The sequence below is a fragment of the Rutidosis leptorrhynchoides genome, chromosome 2, assembly GCF_046630445.1.
Source record: "Rutidosis leptorrhynchoides isolate AG116_Rl617_1_P2 chromosome 2, CSIRO_AGI_Rlap_v1, whole genome shotgun sequence".
Lineage (NCBI taxonomy): Eukaryota > Viridiplantae > Streptophyta > Magnoliopsida > Asterales > Asteraceae > Rutidosis > Rutidosis leptorrhynchoides.
In genome coordinates, this window is record NC_092334.1 from 299,304,065 (window position 1) to 299,322,223 (window position 18,159).

Sequence of the window (18,159 nt, forward strand, 5' to 3'; positions counted from 1 at the left end):
CCAGGAAACAGTCATTGGATTGCTGTCAAAAGTATATTAAAATACCTTAGGAGGACTAAGGATATGTTTCTTATATACGGGTCTGGTGAGGAGGAACTCGCTGTAAAAGGTTACGTGGACGCGAGTTTCCAAACTGATCGAGATGATTCTCGATCACAATCCGGTTATATCTTCACGTTAAATGGAGGTGCGGTCTCTTGGAAGAGTTCAAAACAGGATGTTGTTGCTTTATCCACTACAGAGTCGGAGTACATCGCCGCATCATTGGCAGCTCAGGAAGCTGCATGGATGAAGAAATTCATCGACGACTTAGGAGTAGTCCCTTCCATTCAGGACCCTCTTGAGATATTTTGTGACAACGAGGGTGCGATTGCTCAAATCAAAGAACCTCGTGCTCACCAAAAGACCCGTCACATTGAGCGGAGATTCAACTACATGAGGGATGAAGTTGAAAAGGGAAATATATGTATTCGCAAAGTTCACACAGATCTTAATATAGCGGATCCTCTCACGAAGCTCTTACATGGAGCAAAACATACTGGACATGTTTGTACATTAGGGCTTCGATATTCTAGTGATTGGTCATGATTTATTTTAAGTATTGTAACGGAACGAAATTGTTCAAACTCATTAATATAATTATGGCATTAATTTATTTTGAGTTATGTTCCTATTTTGCATATTTTATCCATGAATAAGTAATTATTCTAAATTCCGTAGTCGATCACATTTGTGGCAGCAAGTGTGAGGTTTAGACTATTATGAACTTGGATTGGTATACATTCAAGGGATGAATGTGGAGCAAGGTTGCAACCAAGGTTCATAGATATTTGTGGGATACAAATATTGGAAGATCCGCCCTCAAGATTTACTAAATGAAGCCTTTGTGGTTGATCACATGTAATCTTGAGTAAAGGCGAATATCATTGTATCCTATGACCTGAGATACATATTGGGTTCGGATATTCACCAAGTATTATACCTTGATTATTTCCTTCGCTATTCTGAAATATGATAGTTCAAAAGGAGGAGCTCAGGTATACTGCGAGGTATATGTTTAGGACGTATGTAGTCAAGAAGGAATTTGTCCCTCTTATTCGTTGAGAGTCAGATGTCTAAGGCCTGATAAAGTTAAATCTAAAAGAGAGTGATCACTCTGTATCTCTTGGAATTAACATGACATCTAGGATAAAAGGATGTAATGAAAAGATTCACCTATTCATATTCGAAGTGGGAAATCAAAAGGGATGATGTTATTGAATGGCACAAAGTCATAACATATTGGGGTGATGGAAGGTCGTTAGGTGGTATCCATCACTTGCATTAATTTCTTATGTTCTCGTGCAAGTGGGAGATTGAAGGTATTTCGTATGCCCGAGAGACATATAAAATTATCGTGGCCACTATGTTATGATCCAAGTCGGGTCATACCCAATAACAAGCTCACTGACACCTTAAACGTATTTAATCTTAATGAATGGATCATTAAATAAATACGCGACACTTGAACTTTAGAAAATCGGCTTTCTAAAGTATTATCACTTGTGATAAATTATTTGGATAATTTATATTTAATTATTTATAAGTTAAATAATTATGTTGTGTAATACTTTATAAATTGGTTTATAAATGTACTAGTAACTTAAATAAAACTTAGGCTTTTATAAAAGTTTATATAAATAAGTTTTATATAAACAAGTTTTATATAAACACGTTTTATATAAATAACAAGGTTGTTATTTAAATGAAAGGATGGGCATCTTTTGGGACTCCAAGAAGTCCAACCCATGCTTGCTTTTACTAGTTCCTAAATACACAACTCCTAAGGCATATGTGCTCTCTTGTACCAAGGTTTGACACATTTCTCTCTCAAGTGCAAAACCAAACTTTGAAAGCAAAAAATCTGCACAATTTGTTGCTGCTGTTGCTGTATGGCCGTGGGCCTTTTAGGGTTCTAAGGTGAGTTCTAAGTTTGTTTTGCAAGCCAAAATCAAGTGTCATTCAAATCCTAACTAAAGGCAAGAGTGTCGGGGTTATTGCTTGGGGTATTACTTGCTTAAGGCTTCAAGTTAGAAGCTCATTTTGCATCATCCTCTTCTACATTCCTGCTGTCCAAAACAGCCCTCAATCTATATTGAGGAGGTATTATCTCTTATCCTTCTCTTTAGCTTGTAAGTATAGCTTCAAGACTTGATAACTTCATGGAATTCAATCTAAAATGGTTTAACATATACATTTGTTCATAAATAACATAATGCTTCTGCTTGTATTAATATTCATAATATTGGTTTTGTGATTTATAAACACTATGAACATGTTGATATATTTAATTCCATCAATGGTATCAAGAGCCGAAGTCTTGAAATATGCTTCGAGATGGTTATAATACTCACCATAACTTTGCATTTTATGTACATACATGAAAATAGAATGCAAAAAATTCTTGGTTTTGGGTGGGTTTGATTTTGGCCGAATTTGGAAGCTCCAAAAATGGGTTTGGTTCTTCCATTTTGGTCATTTTGTTGTATGTTGAAGTTCACAATCAAGCCTTGACCTTTTGTTTGAATGGTTGCATGTTTGTATGATTATTAATAATTCATTTGGTATGCACCCGATTTATCTTGAAACATTTGGTATGATCAGCTCTTAGTAGCCCATGTGAGTCACCTAACACATGTGGGAACCATCATTTGGCAACTAGCATGAAATATCTCATAAAATTACAAAAATATTAGTAATCATTCATGACTTATTTACATGAAAACAAAATTACATATCCTTTATATCTAATCCATATACCAACGAACAAAAACACCGACAAACAATTTCATTCTTCAATTTTCTTCATCTAATTGATCTCTCTCAAGTTCCATCTTCAAGTTCTAAGTGTTCTTCATAAATTCCATAAGTATAGTTTCATAAAAATCAAGAATACTTCCAAGTTTGCAAGTCTACTTCCAAGCTTTCTAATCCATTCCAAGTAATCATCTAAGATCAAGGAACCTTTGTTATTTACAGTAGGTTATCTTTCTAATTCAATGTAATATTTATATTCAAACTTTGATTCAATTTCTACAACTATAACAATCTTATTTCGAGTGAAAATCTTACTTGAACTGTTTTCGTGTCATGATTCTGCTTCAAGAACTTTCAAGCCATCCAAGGATCCTTTGAAGCTACATCCATTTTTCTCATTTCCAGTAGTTTTATCCAGAAAACTTGAGGTAGTAATGATGTTCATAACATCATTCGATTCATACATATAAAGCTATCTTATTCGAATGTTTAAACTTGTAATCACTAGAACATAGTTTAGTTAATTCTAAACTTGTTCGAAAACAAAACTTAATACTTCTAAGTTGACTTTTAAAATCAACTAAACACATGTTCTATATCTATATGATATGCTAACTTAATGATTTAAAACCTGAAAACACGATGAACACCATAAAATTGGATATACGCCGTCGTAGTGAAACCGGAGGCTGTTTTGGTTTGGATAATTAAAAACTATGATAAACTTTGATTTAAAAGTTGTTCTTCTGGAAAAATGATTTTTTATATGAACAGGAAACTATATCCAAAAATCTTGGTTAAACTCAAAGTGAAAGTATGTTTTTCAAAATGGTCATCAAGATGTCGTTCTTTCGACGGAAATGACTACCTCTTTAGTAATTGACATGTAACTTAAATTTCCGACTATAAACCTATACTTTTTCCGTTTGGATTCTTAAATTAGAGTTCAATATGAAACCATAGCAATTTGATTCACTCAAAACGGATTTAAAATGAAGAAGTTATGGGTAAAACAAGATTGGATATTTTTGATCTTTTTAGCTACGGAAAATGTTTAACAAATCTATACAAATCATATCCTAGCTAACTTATATTGTATTATACATTTATTCTAATATATTATGTAATCTTGGGATACCATAGACACGTATGCAAATATTTTGACATATCATATCGACCCATGTATATATATTATTTGGAACAACCATAGACACTCTATATGCAGTAATGTTGGAGTTAGCTATACAGGGTTGAGGTTGATTCCAAAAATATATATACTTTGAGTTGTGATCTAGCCTGAGACGTGTATACACTGGGTCGTGGATTGATTCAAGATAATATATATCGATTTATTTCTGTACATCTAACTGTGGACAAGTAGTTGTAGGTTACTAATGAGGACAGCTGACTTAATAAACTTAAAACATTAAAACGTATTAAAAATGTTGTAAATATATTTTGAACATACTTTGATATATATGTACATATTTGTTATAGGTTCGTGAATCGACCAGTGGCCAAGTCTTACTTCCCGACGAAGTAAAAATCTGTAAAAGTGAGTTATAGTCCCACTTTTAAAATCTAATATTTTTGGGATGAGAATACATGCAGGTTTTATAAATGATTTACAAAATAGACACAAGTACGTGAAACTACATTCTATGGTTGAATTATCGAAATCGAATATGCCCCTTGTTATTAAGTCTGGTAATCTAAGAATTAGGGAACAGACACCCTAGTTGATGCGAATCCTAAAGATAGATCTATTGGGCCTAACAAACCCCAGCCAAAGTACCAGATGCTTTAGTACTTCGAAATTTATATCATATCCGAAGGGTGTCCCGGAATGATGGGGATATTCTTATATATGCATCTTGTTAATGTCAGTTACCAGGTGTTCACCATATGAATGATTTTTATCTCTATGTATGGGATGTGTATTGAAATATGAAATCTTGTGGTCTATTGTTACGATTTGATATATATAGGTTAAACCTATAACTCACCAACATTTTTGTTGACGTTTAAAGCATGTTTATTCTCAGGTGAAAGCATAGAACATGTGTTGTCCTTTAAACCTATAGAACATGTGTTGTCCTTTGTTGACGTTTAAACCTGAGAATAAACATGCTTTAAACGTCAACAAAAATGTTGGTGAGTTATAGGTTTAACCTATATATATATCAAATCGTAACAATAGACCACAAGATTTCATATTTCAATACACATTCCATACATAGAGATAAAAATCATTCATATGGTGAACACCTGGTAACCGACATTAACAAGATGCATATATAAGAATATCCCCATCATTCCGGGACACCCTTCGGATATGATATAAATTTCGAAGTACTAAAGCATCCGGTACTTTGGATGGGGTTTGTTAGGCCCAATAGATCTATCTTTAGGATTCGCGTCAATTAGGGTTTCTGTTCCCTAATTCTTAGATTACTAGACTTAATAAAAAGGGGCATATTTGATTTCGATAATTCAACCATAGAATGTAGTTTCACGTACTTGTGTCTATTTTGTAAATCATTTATAAAACCTGCATGTATTCTCATCCCAAAAATATTAGATTTTAAAAGTGGGACTATAACTCACTTTCACAGATTTTTACTTCGTCGGGAAGTAAGACTTGGCCACTGGTCGATTCACGAACCTATAACAAATATGTACATATAAATCAAAGTATGTTCAAAATATATTTACAACACTTTTAATACATTTTGATGTTTTAAGTTTATTAAGTCAGCTGTCCTCGTTAGTAACCTACAACTAGTTGTCCACAGTTAGATGTACAGAAATAAATCGATATATATTATCTTGAATCAATCCACGACCCAGTGTATACATATCTCAGTATTGATCACAACTCAAACTATATATATTTTGGAATCAACCTCAACCCTGTATAGCTAACTCCAACATTCACATATAGAGTGTCTATGGTTGTTCCGAAATATATATAGATGTGTTGACATGATAGGTCGAAACATTGTATACGTGTCTATGGTATCTCTAGATTACATAATATACAATACAAGTTGATTAAGTTATGGTTGGAATAGATTTGTTACCAAATTTCACGTAGCTAAAATGAGAAAAATTATCCAATCTTGTTTTACCCATAACTTCTTCATTTTAAATCTGTTTTGAGTGAATCAAATTGCTATGGTTTCATATTGAACTCTAATTTAAGAATCTAAACAGAAAAGTATAGGTTTATAGTCGGAAAATTAAGTTACATGTCAATTACTAAAGAGGTAGTCATTTCCGTCGAAAAAACGACATCTTGATGACCATTTTGGAAAACATACTTTCACTTTGAGTTTAACCATGATTTTTGGATATAGTTTCATGTTCATAAGAAAAATCATTTTCCCAGAAGAACAACTTTTAAATCAAAGTTTATCATAGTTTTTAATTAACTAACCCAAAACAGCCCGCGGTGTTACTACGACGACGTATGTCCGGTTTTACGGTGTTCTTCGTGTTTCCAGATTTTAAATCATTAAGTTAGCATATCATATAGATATAGAACATGTGTTTAGTTGATTTTAAAAGTCATGTTAGAATGATTAACTTTTGTTTGTGAACAAGTTTAGAATTAACTAAACTATGTTCTAATGATTACAAGTTTAAACCTTCGAATAAGATAGCTTTATATGTATGAATCGAATGATGTTATGAACATCATTACTACCTCAAGTTCCTTGGATAAACCTACTGGAAATGAGAAAAATGGATCTAGCTTCAAAGGATCCTTGGATGGCTTGAAAGTTCTTGAAGCAGAATCATGACACGAAAACAAATTCAAGTAAGATTTCCACTTGAAATAAGATTGTTATAGTTATAGAAATTGAATTAAAGTTTGAATATGATTATTACCTTATATTAGAAAGATAACCTACTTTAAATAATAAAGGTTTTTTGATCTTGGATGATTACTTGGAATGGATTTAGAAAACTTGGAAGTAAACTTGCAATCTTGGAAGTATTCTTGATTTTATGAAACTAGAACTTTTGGAATTTATGAAGAACACTTAGAACTTGAAGATAGAACTTGAGAGAGATCAATTAGATGAAGAAAATTGAAGAATGAAAGTGTTTGTAGGTGTTTTTGGTCGTTGGTGTATGGATTAGATATAAAGGATATGTAATTTTGTTTTCATGTAAATAAGTCATGAATGATTACTCATATTTTTGTAATTTTATGAGATATTTCATGCTAGTTGCCAAATGATGGTTCCCACATGTGTTAGGTGACTCACATGGGCTGCTAAGAGCTGATCATTGGAGTGTATATACTAATAGTACATACATCTAAAAGCTGTGTATTGTACGAGTACGAATATGGGTGCATACGAGTAGAATTGTTGATGAAACTGAACGAGGATGTAATTGTAAGCATTTTTGTTAAGTAGAAGTATTTTGATAAGTGTCTTGAAGTCTTTCCAAAGTGTATGAATACATATTAAAACACTACATGTATATACATTTTAACTGAGTCGTTAAGTCATCGTTAGTCGTTACATGTAAGTGTTGTTTTGAAACCTTTAGGTTAACGATCTTGTTAAATGTTGTTAACCCAATGTTTATAATATAAAATGAGATTTTAAATTATTATATTATTATGATATTATGATGTACGAATATCTCTTAATATGATATATATACATTAAATGTCGTTACAACGATAATCGTTACATATATGTCTCGTTTCAAAATCATTATGTTAGTAGTCTTGTTTTTACATATGTAGTTCATTATTAATATACTTAATGATATGTTTAATTATCATAATATCATGTTAACTATATATATAGCCATATATATGTCATCATATAGTTTTTACAAGTTTTAACGTTCGTGAATCACCGGTCAACTTGGGTGATCAATTGTCTATATGAAACCTATTTCAATTAATCAAGTCTTAACAAGTTTGATTGCTTAACATGTTGGAAACACTTAATCATGTAAAATAACAATTTCATTTAATATATATATATAAACATGGAAAAGTTCGAGTCACTACAGTAGTGAAACCGGGGGCTGTTTTGGTTTGGATAATTAAAAACTATGATAAAATTTGATTTAAAAGTTGTTCTTCTGGGAAAATAATTTTTCATATGAACATGAAACTATATCCAAAAATCTTGGTTAAATTCAAAGTGAAAGTATGTTTTTCAAAATGGTCATCAAGATGTCGTTCTTTCAACGGAAATGACTACCTCTTTAGTAATTGACATGTAACTTAAACTTCTGACTATAAACCTATACATTTTATGTTTGGATTCTTAAATTAGAGTTCAATATGAAACCATAGCAATTTGATTCACTCAAAACGGATTTAAAATGAAGAAGTTATGGGTAAAACAAGATTGGATATTTTTTATCTTTTTAGCTACGAGAAATGTTTAACAAATCTATACAAATCATATCCTAGCTAACTTATATTGTATTATACATGTATTCTAATATATTATGTAATCTTGGGATACCATAGACACGTATGCAAATGTTTTGACATATCATATCGACCCATGTATATATATTATTTGGAACAACCATAGACACTCTATATGCAGTAATGTTGGAGTTAGCTATACAGGGTTGAGGTTGATTCTAAAAATATATATACTTTGAGTTGTGATCTAGCCTGAGACGTGTATACACTGGGTCGTGGATTGATTCAAGATAATATATATATCGATTTATTTCTGTACATCTAACTGTGGACAACTAGTTGTAGGTTACTAATGAGGACATCTGACTTAATAAACTTAAACCATTAAAACGTATTAAAAATGTTGTAAATATATTTTGAACATACTTTGATATATATGTACATATTTGTTATAGGTTCGTGAATCGACCAGTGGCCAAGTCTTACTTCCCGACGAAGTAAAAATCTGTAAAAGTGAGTTATAGTCCCACTTTTAAAATCTAATATTTTTGGGATGAGAATACATGCAGCTTTTATAAATGATTTACAAAATAGACACAAGTACGTGAAACTACATTCTATGGTTGAATTATCGAAATCGAATATGCCCCTTGTTATTAAGTCTGGTAATCTAAGAATTAGGGAACATACACCCTAATTGACGTGAATCCTAAAGATAGATCTATTGGGCCTAACAAACCCCATCCAAAGTACCAGATGCTTTAGTACTTCGAAATTTATATCATATCCGAAGGGTGTCCCGGAATGATGGGGATATTCTTATATATGCATCTTGTTAATGTCGGTTACCAGGTGTTCACCATATGAATGATTTTTATCTCTATGTATGGGATATGTATTGAAATATGAAATCTTGTGGTCTATTATTACGATTTGATATATATAGGTTAAACCTATAACTCACCAATATTTTTGTTGACGTTTAAAGCATGTTTATTCTCAGGTGAATACTAAGAGCTTCCTCTGTTGCATACTAAAATAAGGACAAGATTTGGAGTCCATGTTTGTATGATATTGTGTAAAAACTGCATTCAAGAAACATATGTCGATGTAATATATTTCTATTGTAAACCATTGTGTAATGGTCGTGTGTAAACAGTATATTTTAGATTATCATTATTTGATAATCTACGTAATGTTTTTGAAACCTTTATTGATAAAATAAAGGTTATGGTTGTTTTAAAAATGAATGCAGTCTTTGAAAAACGTCTCATATAGAGGTCAAAACCTCGCAACGAAATCAATTAATATGGAACGTTTATAATCAATATGAACGGGACATTTCAATTTATCTCCGTTCGACATGATGATTATGTAATCTCTAATGTTTTAGAGATTATGTACTCTAGATTTAACCGTAATTCAAATGAGTTTAATATCATATTGACTCATTAAATCCACGATTACATCTGAATAAAATATATATATGTAAGTATATTTTCATAAAGATTGTAATTAAAAATTCTTTTGTACAAACTGTTAATGGTGAAAATATTTTAACGGGTAGGTAATACCCGAGGAATATTTAGATTTCACATTAATAAGTTACACTGTACATTCTTCCAATCTGATTCAACAGTCATTTACTATCCTACTTACATCCACAGATATACGTATCCTTTCACCGCAGAATAACCAGTTTCATTCAATTTCATATTTAGACTTTGACCTATCAGAATCCAACAAGTGGCATAATGAAGAAAACATTGGACAAAATAATAATTGTTAGAAACAAACAAACTAACTATGAGAAAAATTTTGTTAAGAATCCACGCTAACTGTTCCTAGCTAACTATTCCTAGCTAACTGATTACATTTTATTTATCGCAATTTATTTATCGCAATTTATATTTTCGCAATTTTATTTATCGTTATTTAATTCCTGTTATTTATTTTACGCACTTTAAATATCGGGACACGTATACAAGGTTTTGACTTATCATATCAACACATCTATATATATTATTTGGAATAACCATAAACACTCTATATGCAGTAATGCTTGAGTTAGCTATACAGGGTTGAGGTTGATTCTATAATAATATATATACTTTGAGTTGTGATCGAGTATGAGACATGTATATAATGGGTCACGAATACGTATTAATTAATTCGAATATTATATATTAAACTATATATAAAATTGTTGAATTACTAACTGTGGACTGCTAACTGTGGACTACCAATATTGGACAATTAAAATGAATTAAAATATTGATTATAACATATGAAACTAAACAATTCTTCAAGTTTGCCACTTGATTTAATCTTAAAACTCATTTGTATCTTGACAGTTACAATCCGCGTTCAAACATTTCATGATTCTTGAAAACACCTCAATCGAGAGGATGAACCAACCGCACTTCATCTATGGAAGAAAAGATTGATGCATATAGTTATGCACCTGAAAACACTCGGAACCTGAGTAAACGATTAACACGTATCTGTACTAGCTCTTCTGACGTTGTTATTACTGAAAATAACTTTGCAATCCCTTTCCAAATTAGCCAATTTTGTCACAGCTCCAACAAATCAACTTCGACTTTCATTCAGATTATCCTTATTATAACCTTGACATATAAATTTGCCTTTCATCATCATTACTGGAGAACCTTTTATGTTCCACTATATTAGCAGTAAACGTACCAGCAACATCAGTATTATCTGGTGTAAGTCTCTCTGACAAATCACTAAACATATTCATTGAAACCCTATCAAATACTCATCCGTATCTGGTAACAAGAATTACCTTAACAATTATCGAGAATCAACAATCAGTATATCGAATCCCGCAGCTTTTCTACGTTAACAGTTATATGTATACATATAATATCTATCTCCTAGAATTATGATCTTCGATTCTGAAATTTTGAAAAGCACCCAGCCTATGAATCAATACATTGAACTTTGAAAAAGCTGAATGAAGCAGCAGAAACTATAGACAACCAAAACAGTCAAAAGTTTGATGATAAAGAATTGTATGTTGGCAAAGCTCAGAAATGTTGGAACTGGAAAATGGATTGAGCAAACCGTGAAGGAGACTGTGGACAAATCACAAGGACTAAACTTGTACACAAAGAATCCTGATGATTCTGATTCTGATGAAAACTTTAGCGAATACCTTACTCCGTAACCACTCTAAATCATCGTGAATGAATTTCTTCATCACAATTTGATTATGAAATTATAAGATATCATCATATCTTTCTTTATTAATATCCTCAATATTTCTGAAGATATCTTCATAAATATTCTTGTCCGATATTAATTATCTCTCCGCTCTATCTGTGTAATATCATAAAAGAAACTATTTTAGTTCTAAATTCTGAAACTTTCGAGTGTAAAGTATGAATGTTTTTGAAGTAGTGTTGGAAACTGATGCATGAGTTAGTATAATATAATGACACTTGATCAACGTGATTATATTACAGTAAGTCATGCTGAGTTTCTAATGGAAAGTGCTGATTCATAGACCCTACCGTCATCATGTGCCATGTTACACGACTCTTACATTTTATCTAATATATAAATATATCAAGAACATAATTTCTTGATAGTTCTATCTTTTCTCTTTAATTTTGGTAATTTAACCAACCAAGATCATGCTATTACAACTTCCATCTTAGAACGTTAGTCATGTTCATTCGAAATTTCATACCTACGAATTCTGGACTATTATTCGCTTGACTTAATGTCGGGAAGGGAAAACAAAAGAATGGAACTCCAAAATATAAAGGAAACGAAGGGTGGATTTATAGTGAAATATCCGACAGAGAAATCAAAATAAATTATCGTATTTAACCAAAGAGGATCTTAAATTTCCTTAATTACCGAAGAATCAAATCTTATATAGATTTCAAAGATTATCTCTAAATTCCTTGAATTCTGGAAATCCACCGTGAGTACGTCAAAAGTTAAATCACTATCTCAATTTTTTTTGTGATAGCTTCACTCGTACGCTTCGAGTAATCGAATTATTTTATCAATATTACTCAATGTTGATAAAACTCCATTTATCAACTCATAATCGTCATGAAAACATTTTTTTTCTTAGCCATGACCACCTCACTTGAATTTCGGGGACGAAATTTCTTTAACGGGTAGGTACTGTGACGACCCGAAAATTTTTGACCAAATTTAAACTTAATCTCTATATGATTTCGACACGATAAGTAAAGTCTGTAATGTTGAGTCTCAAAAATGTTGGAACTATATTCATGTAATCAATTACCCTTTGACTATCTCCGACGATTCACAAACGATTATGTGTAAGTAGAAAATGTATATATATGTGTGTATAGGTATATATATAAACAATAGTATATATAATAATTTGAACTAATAAGATAAATTATAATCATTTGAATTAAATTAAATATTTAAAGAAATACATAAAATAACTAAGTTGCTATTAAAATGAATATATATACATATATATTGAATTATATAATAAATATTCAATAGAATATATTACCAATATGACATAAATAATAATATATAAATATTTTAATTTAATTACAAGTTTAAACATAATTGTTATTATTATTACCTTCATTATTATTAATATTAATGTTAATATCCGTAATATCAATATTATTATTTCTAATATAAAATACATAGATATGAAATTAGTATACATAAAACTTGTTATGTCTAAATTATTACTTGTAGTAAAATCATATAGTATTATTATCGTTATCATTAAAAATCATTATTATTGTCATTTTGATAATTACCATTATAAATATCATTATTTATTATTACTAATATTAGTATTATTATTGTTATTAATAGAAAATAATACAATTATTATCATTAATAATATTAATATCATTTTTATTATTAAATATCATTATCATTAGTATTACTCTTATGTATTATTTTGGTTATTATAAATATTATTATTCTTATTAACAGCAATCATTTATCCTTAATATAATTATATTATTATTAGTATTATTATTTATCATTAATAAAGTTATTATTATTATTATTATTATTATTATTATTATTATTATTATTATTATTATTATTATTATTATTATATATTAATTATTAATATTAATTTGATAAAATTACAAAAGAAGGGGTTCAGTATACGTTTCCATCAGTTTACTATAAGTTTTTGATATTATCTGCAATTGGTTAACCATCTTTATCATTCGTACAAAGCAAATACAATCTATAAAGCAATTTCCAAAATCTGTTAGCAATCACGTTCACCCTTTTATTTTTTTATTTTTTCTTCTGTCCTTTGGGAATATTTCTGTCAATCATTATTCGTTATATAATTGATGCAAAAGAATGTTAAAAGACAGCAGACAATCTATATTATCATTTAACAAATTCAATTACCTTTTACAGTTTGTAAATTTTTCGAATTTAAATCAAAACTTGAAGAACACCCGTCATTCTGCCATGTTCTTGCTTTATTTTTCAATTTACTCGAATTTGAAATAAATTACAAAATGTATTAATGCAGATATGTTATAAACCTCCTTCTTAAACTATCTGGAAAACCTTGGGTTTCAATTTTATCTATTAAGCTCTAATTTTGAAGTCAAACTTTTTTTTTAAAAAAATCAAAGAAGGTGTTCATAGCAAAATTTACATTCGTTTTGAGGTTTCAATTCAAATTAAGTGTTCAGAAAGTTTTTAGGAATGGAATGTAAATTTTTTCATGCTGTAAGTTGAATCTAAAATGCTTTTAATTTTAAAATCATGATAAGTGTTCATTGAGTGTTGCAGCGAACTGTTATGTTGCTGTATATGCTTGGTTTTTTTTTTTAAATTTCTTTCTTTTCTGTGAAGTATAAAATCACGTTTATAAGTGGTTGTCATTTACAACCTAACACATGTTATAAATCTTATTTAAAACAATCTTGAATTTTAAAATAGAACCTGAGTTCATGTTCTTCATAAAAATCTGCAGTGAATCAAAATCTATTTAAATTCTTTTCAGTTTTGGTATTTTACTTACAGTATCAACATTTAGATTTCTGATATATAACCTAAATCGATTTGATAATTAGTGTATATAATTGTATTGGAGTATGGGTCGATCTGTGTTTGATAAAGAGGAAGAAGAAAGAGGGAAAAGGAAAAACGGCTTAATAAATTTAGTACTGGATATGAATCAGAAAAACGGGATAGCTTGGGTGGTTTGGATGTTGGGTCGGTTAACGAGAGGTCGAGGGTTCGAGCCCGGGCATGGGCTATTTTTTTGGAAAATCATCCTTTGAGGTAGCCTTTATGTATTTATTTATTATTATTATTATCATTACTACTTATTAAATATTATTATTATTATTATTATTATTAATACGATTATTATTGTTGTGATTAGTATTATTACTGTTATTAATATTAGTATATTACTTATTATTGTTATTAATATTACTAATACAATTAATAATTATCAATTATTATTATTAGGCATTAGTAATATTATAATAATAATTATTATTATTATTATCACTTTACTATTATGTAACATCATTTAAGTATTATTAATGTGATTATTAGTATTATTAATATCAATATAAGTATTATCATGATTAGGACGATTATTATTATTATTATTATTATGAAAATGATACAAACCATTATTATCATGATTAATATTAGTATTAGTATCATTGTAGACTTATTATTATTATTAACAAAAGTATTATTATTATTAAGATTATCATTAGTAATAAAATTGTTATAATAATTATCATTAAATATCATGTATTATTATCAAAATTTTTATTTTCATTATCATTTTTATTAAACTTTTCATTTTATTAAAAACTACTATTATTATCATTATTATAAGATTTATCTTTAAAACTATCATTAATATTATTATCATTATTATTAACACTAGTATTATCATCATCATAATTTTAAACACTACTTATATTACTTTAATATTAATATAATTACTATTTCCACAAATAAATGAAATAGATATATAAAATAATTGATACATATAACATAACAAAAGTTATAATTTATAGTAATAATGAGATATATAAATATAAGAATTATATCACTAATAATAATATATATATATTTGTTCGATTACAAGTATATGTTTTAATATATATATAAATGATATAGGTTCGTGAATCCGATGTCAACCTTGCATTGTTCAGTATCGCCGTATGAATATTTTTACTACAAAATATTGTAGAGTGAGTTTCATTATACCCTTTTTAAATGCTTTTGCAATATATATTTTTGGGACTGAGAATACATGCGCTGCTTTTATAAATGTTTTACGAAATAGACACAAGTAATCGAAACTACATTCTATGGTTGAATTGTTATACCGGATATCGCCCTTGTTGAACTTGGTAACCTAAGAATTGGTGTTTATTATAATTGCCACAAATTGACGCGAATCCTAAAGATAGATCTACGGGCTTTGACACGCCCCAGTCAGAGAATTTGAACTGCTTTAGTACTTCGATGTTTATATGTTTATGGATATTCTAGATGCATTTTGTTAATGTCGGTTACCAGATGTTCAATCCATATGAATGAATTTTAAACACTTGCGAGTGTATGATTATTGAATGAAATCTTGTGGTCTATTAAAATGATGGAAAAGATTGTTTATGATAAACTAATGAACTCACCAACCTTTTGGTTGACACATTTAAGCATGTTTATTCTCAGGTATGAAAGAAATCTTTCGCTGTGCATTTGCTCATTTTAGAGATATTACTTGGAGTCATTCATGACATATTTCAAAAATCGTTGCATTCAAGTCGTTGAGTTCATCAAGATTATTATTAAGTCAATTATAGTTGGATATATTATGAAATGGTATGCATGCCGTCAACTTTGGATGTAATGAAATTTTATCTTTTTAAAAACGAATGCATTGTTTGTAAAATGTATCATATAGAGGGCAAATACCTCGTAATGAAATAAACTATTGTGAATCGTTTATAATCAGTATGAACGGGTCATTTCATCTCACCCCAGTAAGTTTAAATAAATTGCACAATAGTAAGTGGGGCTATGAAGTTCACCTTAGTAAGTAGGAGAAGAGTTTGTTATTCCTCGGATAAGAAGAGTTGGATGAATGTGAGCAGAAAATCAACCTAATGACATTTAAGAGTAGTTAAATGTTTGCCCAAGTTTAAGTTAAATATGCAAGTGTTTAAGTGTAGTTTGTTTTACTAAGTTCCAATTCTTAGTAAGTTTTCCATTTTTAGTAAGTTTCTATGTTTAGTAAGTTAGTGTTGAACACTAGTGAGTTGTTCTTAATAAGTCCACCACTTATTAAGTGTGTAGGTGACTAGGTGTTGTTCACTTAGTGAGTGTATGATTACTATAGTTGGGTTTGATATTGTGCACCATACCCAAACATCTATGCCACCGGCAAGTCACTCGAATGATCTATTGTTACCGAGCGGCCCAGGATCTCTTGACCAGAATCTAAGTCTTGGCATTCGAGATCCACAAGCATCCCATAATAGTACCAAAGATCACCCTAGGCCACAAGTAGCATAGACGTTCAAGTAATCTCACGTTATCGTGAATGACTATTGTAATCGTATGTTATATTCTTATAATATAAGTATTATAATATAAGTAGTACATTATAAGTGTTAGTAGTAGTATAAGTGCATAAACGTTAGGTAGCAGTATGTAGTATATGTAGTAGTGTTAGGGTTTAGTAGTATTAAATGTTTTAAATAGTATTTAAGTAGTATTAGGTTTAGGGTTTAGTAAACTAATGATTAGATTTAATGATTAAATGATTAGGTTTAGTAATTATTATTATATGATTAGGGTTTAAGTATTTAATGATTAATAATTAAGAAATGATTAGGTAATGATTTAGGTTAAATTAGGGTTTAATAATGATTATTATATAATCAGAGTTATATAATTAATGTTTAGGGTTTAAGTAGTATTAGGGTTTTATATTATTTAATGTTTATATATATGTAGTATGTATATGTCGTGTATATATGTATGTATATATAGTGTTTTTTTATATATATGTATATGTAGCCGTAGGTATATGTATATGTATTATATTTATTTTATTTTTTTTACAATTAATAAACATGAGTAATAACATAAACATGATTAGGTTTTAGGGTTTTAAAGATCTAAACATTTTATTAGCCGTATATGTATGTGTATGTATATGTTTATATTTTTTTATATATGTATATGTATACGTGGTATATGTGTATATATATATATATATATATATATATATATATATATATATATATATATATATATATATATATATATATATGTATTGTATATTTTTAACAAGATTACATACATAATAATGTTCCAACTAATTAGAGTTTAAAGATAAAACATTATATTTTATTTTATTATTTTTTTTAGTAGATACATATATATGTATATATGTATGTCGATTGCATATGTATGTATGTATTGTTTAGGTTAATTAAAAATGATTAATATGGATCAAGAACAAAACATGAATTAATACAACAATTGAATGAACAAATTAAATAGTTAGGTTTATAGTTTTTATACCTTGAAGATAGATGAAGATTAACAAAGAAAAGATGAGTATCACTTGAAGATGAAGATCAAAGCACTCGAATAACGAAGAACACGCTTGAAGATCTTGATGAACAAGCTCGGAAACAAGAAGTAATTAACCAAAACTTCAAAGTCGTGTGTGTGGAGTGTTCCTTGGCCGAAAACCACAAAGGAGAGGGAGAGGATTTTAGAGATGATTGTAGATGTGATGAATGATGAAAATGAGCTAGCCTTCACCTCCTTTTATAGTTGTAATTGGAAGGATCTAGACCTAGGGATAATATGGGAAAACTTGGTGCAAAAGTCAAGCTTTAGGGTTAGGCTAATGAGGGTGATTATGGCCGATTTTTACC